Raw genomic sequence first — 11493 nt, forward strand, 5'->3', positions numbered from 1 at the left:
TAAAATTTGTATTTTGTGCCGGGTTCTTTTTGTTTAATCTGTATGAAGCCCTCGTGGGCATCACCCACTATGGTTTCATTACAATGTGTGCACTTGGACTGGACACATGTATGATCTTTGGATTGCGATGTCCTGTAAATTTTTCCGCAAGATTCACAAAAATGTAAAACACTAGACTGTGTCACATTGGGTTTTGGATCCCTCATTTTCTGTTGGTCAAAGCAATGCTGCGATCTACATATTCTACGGCAGTCATGATATTTTATTGTTCGAGCTTTTTGTCCTTTGGGTTACATTGGGTGTTGCACACATTACATCGATGCATGCGTCTGTGTTCCAATGGATGTTCGTAAGGCTTGTGACAATAATCGCAGGAGAAAGGCGCTCCCAAAAAATTATTGGGCCCTTTAATGAAACGGTAGTGCTCAACTTGAAGGTGGAGGTATGCTGTGATGGGGCGTGGAATAGGATTTGTTTGATAGCACTGGATTTGTTTAAAAGACTCATTGTGATGAAATACTGCAATTTTTAGACCAAAAGCTTGCTGATGTCGCTGAGTAGAACTCTGTGCTTGTTAGCAAAATCTAAAGGTGCGTGTAAGTGTGCGCATATTGGAGTTTTTGCTCTTCCGAATCGTCAGGACTTTGAAAATAAGCCATGCAGAGAAAGAAGCATAGATTATCATAGGTGTTCTCAGGGACGTACAAACAGTGAAATGTTCTTGAGATAATCTCATCGTATGCCACACCACACAATTTTAGTCTTGCACCTCCCTGACTGTTTTGAGCGGTGTAACGATAATTTCACGCAAGTCGCCAGTGAGAGATGCATCGTTACTCTGAATCACCGAAAAGATGATGTCGACAAATGCATCAGGGTTAAAATCATTATCCTTATTGGTGATAGACCTCGTAGGACTATGTTTAAAGCAGTTCTGCTGGGTACTCTATCAACAATGCTATCATGAGCACTTGTCGGAACACCCCTCACTTGAATAGGAATTTGTTCAATGTTGCCGCTGTCAAGTCCTCTGAGGTCTAGCACCTGATGTACCTGTCTGTATACCATTACATTGTGGAAAGTTGATGGTGCTAGTTGTAGACACATCATCATTCTGTCGATAATTCGATGTTGAAGGTTGAGGGTCAACATCACACTGGCTGGCAATCATTTACAAACCGAGTTTCCATATGAGTTGGGAAATTGTGTTAGATGTAAATATAAACAGAATACATCCATCCATCCATTTTCTACCGCTTATTCCCTTTGGGGTTGCAGGGGGCGCTGGTGCCTACCTCAGCTACAATCGGGCGGAAGGCGGGGTACACCCTGGACGAGTCGCCACCTCATCGCAGGGCCAACACAGATAGACAGACAACATTCACACTCACATTCACACACTAGGGCCAATTTAGTGTTGCCAATCAACCTATCCCCAGGTGCATGTCTTTGGAAAAGGGAGGAAGCCGGAGTACTCGGAGGGAACCCACGCATTCACGGGGAAGACATGCAAACTCCACACAGAAAGATCCTGATCCCGGGATTGAACCCTGACAATGATTTGCAAATCATTTTCAACTCATATTATGTTAAATATGCTACAAAGACAACATATTTGATGTTCAAACTGATAAACATTTTTTTTTTGCAAATAATCATTAACTTTAGAATTTGATTCCAGCAACACGTGACTAAAAAGTTGAGGAATTCTCATCAAACACTTATATGGAACATCCCACAGGTGTGCAGGTGAATTGGGAAAAGGTGGGTGCTATGATTGGGTATAAAAGCAGTTTCCGTGAAATGCTGAGTCATTCACAAACAAGGATTGGGAAACAGTCACCATTTTGTGAACAAATGCGTGAGCAAATTGTCAAACAGTTTAAAAACAACATTTCTCAACGGGCTGTTGCAAGGAATTTAGGAATTTCACCATCTAAGGTCCGTAATACCATCAAAAGGTTCAGAGAATCTGGAGAAATCCCTGCACGTAAGCGATGATATAACGGACATTCGTTCCCCCAGGCGGTACTGCATCAAAAGGCAACATCAGTGTGTCAAGGATATCACCACATGGGCTCAGGAATACTTCAGAAAGCCACTGTCAGTAACTACAGTTTATCGCTACATCTGTAAGTGCAAGTTAAAACTCTACTATGCAAAGCCAAGGCCATTTATCAACGATACCCAGAAACGCCGCCGGCTTGGCTGGGCCCGAGCTCAGCTAAGATGGACTGATGCAAAGTGGAAAAGTGTTCCGTGGTCTGACGAGTCCACATTTCAAATTGTTTTTTGGAAACGATGAACGTTGTGTCCTCCGGACCAAAGAGGAAAAGAACCATCAGGACTGTTCTAGGTGCAAAGTTGAAAAGCCAACATCTGTGATAGTATGGGGGTGTATTAGTGCCCAAGACATGGGTAATTTGCACATCTGTGAAGGCACCATTAATGCTGAAAGGTACTTACAGGTTTTGGAGCAACAGCAAGACAATGCCACGCCACGTGTTACAACAGCGCGGCTTCATAGTAAAAGAGTGCAGGTACTATACTGGCTTGCCTGTAGTCCAGACCTGTCTCCCATTGAAAATGTGTGGCGCATTATGAAGCGTAAAATATGACAGCGGAGACCTCGGACTGTTGAACAACAAAATAATTCCACCTGAAAAGCTTCAAAAATGTCTCTCCTCAGTTCCCAAACGTTTATTGAGTGTTGTTAAAAGAAAAGGTGATGACACACAGTGGTGAACATACCCTTTCCCAACTACTTTGGCACGTGTTGCAGCCATAAAATTATAAGTTAATTATTTGCAAAAAAAAAAAAAAAGTTTATGAGTTTGAACATCAAATATCTTGTCTTTGTAGTGCATTCAAATGAATATGGGTTGAAAAGGATTTGCAAATCATTGTATTCCGTTTATATTTACATCTAACACAATATCCCAACTCATATGGAAACGGGGTTCGTAGTTGGTTAGATTGATCTTGGCATTTCGCATATAAAATCTGTGACAGTGTGTCAGCTTGATCATGATTGTGATGGTGAACACAATGAATGCACTCATCGAGCTCTACCATAAAATATTGCTGACTGATAGATGAGGAGCATTGCAAGTTGTGATGGAGAATGGTAAGAAGGTGGATGTGGATAGGTGAATGCTGGAATGAGGAGCATGCAAGTGGTGATAGAGAGTGAGAGGAAGATGAGATATGGACAGTTGGAGTTTGTTTCAGGGGATTGTGGAAAGGTGATGAAAAGCTCTGTATATTTTCAAGGTTGTTTGGGTTATCGCATCCTAACCCAGTATTTTGACAAATGCATCTCTATCCTCCTTCAAAACAGCTCCAAAACAACACCTCTAGGCAACTTCAACTCTTTACTAACACCCTCCTCCTTTCACATCCCATCTCCCGGGATTGTAAATAACCAAATGTAAATAATCAAATGTATTTCTAATGTATATACTTGTTCTTATGCTATCTGAACTCACTATGTTCTCTGCACGCTGTACATATCCTACCAAGTAAGACCACTGTTTCAATGTCCATTTCTCTGATGATGCAATTGTTGATGACTGAAGTACTGATATCAACCAAAGCTCCTCATAAATAATGTAAATAATTCAATGTATATACTCTGATGATTAAACTGTGTGATGACTGTATTATGCTGATAATATATATATGTACCATGAATTGATTAACGTGGACCCCGACATAAACAAGTTGAAAACCTTATTCAGGTGTTACCATTTAGTGGTCAATTGTACGGAATATGTACTGAACTGTGCAATCTACTAATGAAAGTTTCAATCAATCAAACAGTTCCAGATTCAAAGACAGCTGCTTGATCGTTAAATTGAAAATGAGCAGCAAATATAGCAAATTGGACTTCACTATCTGAAAGCTGGTGAATATTGTGATTACAATATTGGTTTCTTGAGCGGTTGTGTCGAGGCTATTTACTTGCAAGGTTTCAAGAAATTGTTTTAAGTCTGTTGGACCCTCATCTTTCCTGTTTTTTGGGTGGCAATTCAAAAGCAAAAACATGAGTGAAAAAAGCAGACTACAAGATATTCATTTTGACAGTTTTATACATGGCCATATTTCCACAATATCTCTGCATCTATTGACAGAATATACCTATTAATTTTATCACGCAGTGTTAACAAGATAAGGTTCTTATTCAATAGTGCTTTGACATCACCTTGGCACTGTTCAGAGTTTAATTTGATTATTTTTTTGTCCGGCATTTTAGAGCATCCAACATACCATAACTTTTCATTGTGGATTACAGTTGGTTATATTTCTTTACTGGCTGACTTAATCCTCTTTTTCTTTCCCGGTTGTCTTTTATAAGCTGGTTTTGGTAGAAAATCCTCCTTCTGATGTGTTGTGGCAGTTCTTTAAACACAGTATCATCTAGAAGAAGAAGGAGTGTATGAAAATAAACAGAATACAATGCACAGTCACCCTCAGCGGTGGATTTTGTTTCCCGCTGGTTACAAATAGCCTCTGTAGTGGGGTCTGACTCCTGACTCCAAAAAAACTAAAGGTTAATATCATTTGTCCCACCAATTCCATCCTGGGAAAATTTCTTTGAAATTCAGATAGGAACCACTGTAACACTTTGATCGGAAAACTGCGGCGTATGTATTTACAATGTTAATATCAGAATCCGAATCAGGCATACTTTATTAATCCCTGAGCGGAAATTAAAATTTTCAACACAATCCCATTCAAGATCAGACAAACATTACAGGGAGACAGAACAGAACCGCTAACGGGTCTGCCAACTTCAGGCGCCCCTTACAATAAAGGTGAGATACAGGTAAACAAGTGGGGGAGGAATGGGAGAAAAAAAATAAAAGATAAAAATAAAATCAAATAAAAAATTGGTCTAAGCCTGGGCCCCTGGAGAGGGGGTCCAGACTGAGGCCAAGGGGGAAAAAACAAACAAACTCATAGCCATTGTACACATCCCGCTTACATATGTATAAGAGGGAAACATCAAAGAATAAAAAGGACGTGAAAGACATTAAAGTAGCAGAGCTGATGCAACCAGCCACTTCTACATACAGCTATGAATAAAAAGTAAAATAAAAAAATATATACACTGTGGTGGCCTCTGTGGTGTTCCACACCGTTGTCTGCTGGGGTGGAGGGAGCATGGCCAGAGACAGGAGCAGACCTAACAAAGCAACCAATAGAGCCGACTCCACTCTCATCCAGTGTCCAGTCCGCATGGATGAGCGAGGATATGTCCAAGGAGACAGAGGTGTCCGATACCTGCTCATTCAGCCAAGACACTGTGAAGTTTGTCCGTCCCGATGCTCAGTGCTAGCTCCACAGCCCTGTCCGCTCATCCGCATCTCCTCCAGTCTCTCCAAAAGGACTCTGGTGTGGCAGAGACCCAGCGGCTGGTCTCCATGGCCAAAAGGCTCCCGGGAGGCAGATCCAGAAGTCCACAAAAAAAGCACCGCAGAGGTCACGAAAGTGCCACCCCTTGTCACACAGTCCCAAAGGGTCCCGGACCAAAAGGCTAAAAAAAATATATATATATATATACACATATATATATATATATAAAATAACATGAAAAACAAGAGGGAAACACAAAAGGATGACACAAGAGCACAGAGCTCCTGCCAACAGCAGCCACTACAGCAGCGCCATCTTGATCAAAATAGAGGTATTATTTAGGACAATTGAGCTATAAGTCACCTTGCAGCAAAACAATGAGTTTAAACATGAAGCTAAAATATAAAAGGATAAGGAACGATAATGTTTAAGCATGTGAATTGCCTTGTGGAAAATAGGGTTTACGAAATCCTTATGGTGACAATTGCTTTGGAAGTAATGCCGAAAATTTAGTATTTTCATTCTCTGTTACAAAACAACCTTTGGTAATAAAGACTGGTTAAAGCTAACTTAAAATGACAAAAATGCTTAAAAACATGTTTCTCTACCATGGATGAAAAGAAGGAGACAGACATGATAAAAGATACAGTAAAATACAGTGCGTGAATGTTAGCTGCGTGTGTGTGGGAGTGGGAGAGTGAAGTTGGGATTGTGTGTGGGTTTTCCTGATGGGCCCGACAATTGAAGAGAAGGAAAGAGTGTACAAAGATGATTTAACTTTGAACAAATTACACCAAACAAATTTAGGTATGTATTCATATTTTTTGCATGTTCTGTGACTCGATGTCGACAAATACAAATAATGTTTGTTTCCTAAGTTTTATAGCTAATCGTATAGAGTAAAACATGTTTAAATTGTCTCATCAGTCTTGTTTCATTAGTGTTTCAGCTAATGGTGTACCTTAAACATAGTGTCAACTTTTGAGTTAAATTGAATAAAAAATAGGCATGTTTAAATTGTTACATTAGGCCGAAAGATGTACGTTTAGAACCTTATTTAAGACAAAAGTATACATTATAATTTTAAAATAAGAACAGTTGGTTTAATACCTTTTACTTAAGGCATGAGTAAACAGAAACATTCTTTCAAAATAGAAAATTAGCTCCTAAACATTAAAGACAAAACAGCCTTTATAGAGTATAACAAGTTTAGAAAATCTTATTTAAAACATAGCAAAAACACTTTTATTGAAGATAAAAGTATACAATACTTTTGACATATGTTAACTTTAAGATAAAAACAATCCAAATACAAAAAATATGCTTTAAAATAAGGAAAAACCTTCACATTTAAGACAAAACGTAGACAATACTTGTAATGTAAGAACAAGTCAAGTTTTTATTGAAGTTATATTAAACTTTACATATCTATTATGACTCAAGTCAGTTACAAAACAGCCTTGGTAGTACAAGACACCAAAACAAGATGATATATGGGTTTAGTTAAGCATAGAAATAAACTTTTGTAAATGGGTTAAAATGCTGTGAAATGGTGGCTAAAAATGCACTAATTACCTTAATTAAAATTAATAAAGTGAATAAAAATAAAATCACTGCGAGCAAATAAAATACATTTGAGAAGGTGAATTAAGCCTTTAAAGTGGAATAACTGCTGTAAGTACTACAACTAAAGTGGACATCTTAAAAAAACTACAAGTTGTAATACAATAGTCAGCCTGTAGGAGTCATAAATCATGACCAAGGACTACAACTAAGATGGCAGAAAGCTTTAAAAAAAAAAAAAAAAAAAAAAAAAACTACAAAAGTAAAATGGCGACCGGATATGATGTATACTTCCTGGGGTCATAAATCCATCCCTTGCTGGCCCCTTTTTTTGTAGATGTGGAAGCCACACCCACTTCTGGTCATAAAACAATTCCCCGCTTTTTTGGAGGTACATAATCTTCTCACATACACCGCAGTAGATTCCAGGCAATTGTTCGCTAGAGTTGGGGAGGCACGACTAGACAAGAACAGACCCCACAAAGCAGCCAAGAGAGCCGATTCAGTACTAAGCTGCCCACTAGCTGTCGGCCAATGTCCAGTCTGCGCGGATGAGTGAGAATCCACCCAGGGAGACTAAAGTGTCTGATAGAAAACGTTTTCAAGCGCAAAATCTGAGACTAAAGTGGTGAAGCTGTGTTTTTATTTGCACTTTGACAGTTTAGGTAAGACAGACATATTCATCATTCAATGACCATTTAAGCACAACAGAATTGTATGTAAATGTGTTTGTCAGTTATGAGTCCCTTCTTATGTAGTATATTTGGTTATTATTCTGATCAGCCTGACCTAAACCTAAGTTTGTGGTAAATAAGCTTTGTGATTAACATGTTTTCATATCATTTGACAGAGTTGTTAAACTGTAAGTAGCTTAGATATAATCACCGAATTTGATTGAAAATGAGTGTAAGATTACTGATTCATTATTTGATTGGGCCCGTCTGTAGTGGAACACCAAGTTGGGCCAGAGGTAAAAACAAACTGCATTAAAAAGGTCCTTTATCTTTCTTTCTTAGTTCATTTCGTACCTGAGCACATTTACAACACATCAGGCAATTCATATCACCTCACGTCACATCAGTGGCGTCACCAGACAGATTTCACTGGGGCACGTGCCCCAGTGTTGATCTGCAGTGCCCCAGTAAAAAAATTCACCAATAAAAAAAAAAACTTCAGAGTTTTAAGTCTACATTACATAGACAATAGCGCACATACTACTTAGTATGGTAATTGATTACTACTGTATTCACTCCACGTAACAATGAGCACATGGCTAATTAACATGGTAATTTATTCACGTGTGGATCGAGACTTCAGTTGAGAGAGAGAGAGAGGATGAGAATCAATGCGTGAAGTATTTAACATTAGCCAACAACAATTTGTTAATTATATTATTTTGATTTGACTCAAACTGTAACTCCTAGATGTATATCAGAAACGTATTCGCCCGCAGCAGGGAAGAAGCAGCGAGGAATGAGAGATGTAAGTGAACTCCTAGCTAGCTAGGCAACATCATTGTCTTAAGTTGATGCTAAGTTAGCTAACGTTATTCCTTGTATCAAGACAAACATATTTTGCTGTACGAGCTGTCGGGGGAATTTCCAAAGAACATGAAACAATGTTTGTTATTGTCTGCTGGTTCTGCTCAGGACCTCTGCATCAATGATAACTTGGAGTAAGCATGTGTGAGTTGAGTGCTTCTCAAATGGTTTATCTTCAGGAAGAAAAATATTTTTCCATATCAAGTCATGAGCCAAATTTTTAAATCATTCAGGTTTATTTCACAAAAAAATAGCACAGTAGACTTGTCTTATTAATCGGTGTGACTTTGACTAAAATAAACTTGTTTTGTCACCAGAAAAATGGCTACAGCTAAAGCATCTGGTTTTGTTTCCAGAAAAAAAAAAATATTTCTGTATTTGTTTTCAGAAAGATGGCTGAAAATATCGGGTTTTGTTGCCCCATTTAGATTTTTTTAAAATATATTTCCATGTCTGTCCTGAGTCCTCCTCCAACTTGTTAGTCGGTTTGGCTTTTGCTAAAATATTCACTAATAGTCACTAGAAAAATGGCTAAAAATATCTGGTTTTGTTGCCACAATTTGATTTTTTTCTCCCTGAACTTTTTTTTTTCTTCATGCACACATCTGACTGCGACTCACTGAAAATGGTACACAATTCACTTTTATCTCACGACCCACCAGTTGGGAACCACTGGTCAACTGCATAACAGTTACTGTAATATTTCCAAGTCTGTCCAGAGTGATTGACCACTTTGCAAAAATGAAAACGAGACGTTAGTTTACTTCTCAGAAAATGATTCCCTGAACAGACACACACCAGTTCATTTATTCTACTACTGTGGCTTTATTGTTTTGTGTATATTTTCTAGTTTTGTGTATCTGAAATAGGATTAGCCACATTGCCATAAATGGAAATTAAATAGTATAAAAGAACCCAGAGATGTAGGGGTGCTTTATTTTTGGTTTTACTTTTGCAGATGTTAAATTTGCAGATGATTACTGCAATATATATTTCAAAAAGATTCATTGCTCTTCCTTTTAGCTTTTTACCAGTAGCAGTTTAGAAGTCTGGAGTAAAAAAGTGCACAAGTAGGTCAAATGCATTAGTTAAATTCAGGTGGTTAATCAAAGATCCATACAACATAATCTGATATGATTTCACTTATGATAAATAAGTGCTAAAAATGTTTTTGCTTGCGCGCTTTGCACGCCCACATAAATTATTTGTGCCCCAGTACAGTATTAGGTCTAGTGACGCCTCTGCGTCACATCATGTCCGAAAAGGAGTAGGAAGAAGCAAAGCTTATTTAATCATACACCTTTCCCCACGTCAGAGTGCCCACAAATATATAAATCATTGACTGACCCTTTTTACGGCAAAATAGTAAAATGACATCCTTGAATGAGTAATACAACAGTTCAGTAACATGTAATTAATTAATTCAGTCATTACCAACATACTGAGATGAAGAATATCTTATTTTCAATAAGGTTGAAAGTGTTTCTCATAATTCTTCTTTTGTACTTTGTAAGCACTATTAATTTGAACAGCCTCTTAAACTGGATCATATCAGCACAATGTTTACCTTCTTTACTTAATCCGTTCCATAATTTAATTCCACATACAGATATGCTAAAGGTTTTAAGTGTTGTACGTGCATACAAATGTTTTAAATTAGATTTTCCTCTGCTATATTTCTCCTCTTTAGTTGAGAAGAATTGTTGTACATTCTTTGGTAGCAGGTTATAATTAGTTTTGTACATCATTTTAGCTGTTTGCAATTTTACCAAATCATCGAGCTTTAATTTTTTTGGACTCAATAAATAAATGGTTTGTATGTTCCAACAATATTAATTATTCTAATTGATCTTTTTTGTAACACAGTTAAAAAATGTAGCACATATTTGTAGTTATTTCCCCATATTTCTGCACAATGATTCAGATATGGTAACACTAGCGAGCAGTAGAGAATATAAAGTGATTTTTGGCCCAGGACGTATTTTGCTTTATTCATTATTGAAATGTTTTTTTGCCACCTTATGTTGTATGTTTTGCATATGAGATTTCCAGTTCATTTAATCTAGTAATACTCCCAAAAATCTGGTTTCTTTTACCCTTTCAATATCTACTCCGTCTATTTGTATTCGCGTCTGATGCTCTTTTCTACTGTTACCAAATAGCATTATTTTAGTTTTATGGAGATTCAAAGATAGTCTGTTTATCAAACCATTTTTTTAATTTGTTCATTTATTCCGTTATTTGTATTACCTTCTGTGTGTTCTCGTGAACAGAAAGCAGTTGTGTCGTCTGCAAATAAAACTAACGTAACTTTACAAATGTGGTTTGTATAAAGATTAAACAATCTTGGTCCCAGTATTGATCCCTGTGGTACACCACAAGATCTATCCAACAGTGTTGACATATTTTCACCCATCTTCACATATTGCTTCTTGTTGGTTAAATAGCTTCTTACCCAGTTCAATACCAAACATCTAATGCCATATCGTTCTAGTTTTTGTATTAAAATATAATTGTGTCAAATGCTTTTGTTAAATCTATGTATACTGCGGCTGCACATTCTTTACAGTCTATTGAAATGGTAATTTCCTCTGTTATTTTGATGAATGCTATTGATGTTGAGATATTTGCTCTAAATCCAAATAGGTTCTCCACGAGCGTCCCACTTTTGTTGATAAATTTATATAATCGGCTATTGAATAGTTTTTCCATGATTTAGGAGAATTGTGGAAGTAATGATACTGGTCTGTAGTTAGTGAACCCAATGTTTGTTTCCATTATGAATTGGTACAACTTTTGCAATTTTCATTTTGTCAGGGAATTTGCCGGTTAAAAATGATACGTTACTGATATATGTAAGAGGTTCTGAAATGTCTTCTATAACCTATATCGTTACCATTTCTATTCCATGACAGTCGGTTGAGGTCTTAAATTTACAATTTTTTTCAATTTTGATTACTTCTTTTGTCACCTTAAGAAACATGGAATTGGGATTTCTGTTGAGCTCACTCAAGTCCTCAACTGACCCATC

The sequence above is a fragment of the Nerophis ophidion genome, linkage group LG16 (genome assembly GCF_033978795.1).
Source record: "Nerophis ophidion isolate RoL-2023_Sa linkage group LG16, RoL_Noph_v1.0, whole genome shotgun sequence".
Taxonomy (NCBI): domain Eukaryota; kingdom Metazoa; phylum Chordata; class Actinopteri; order Syngnathiformes; family Syngnathidae; genus Nerophis; species Nerophis ophidion.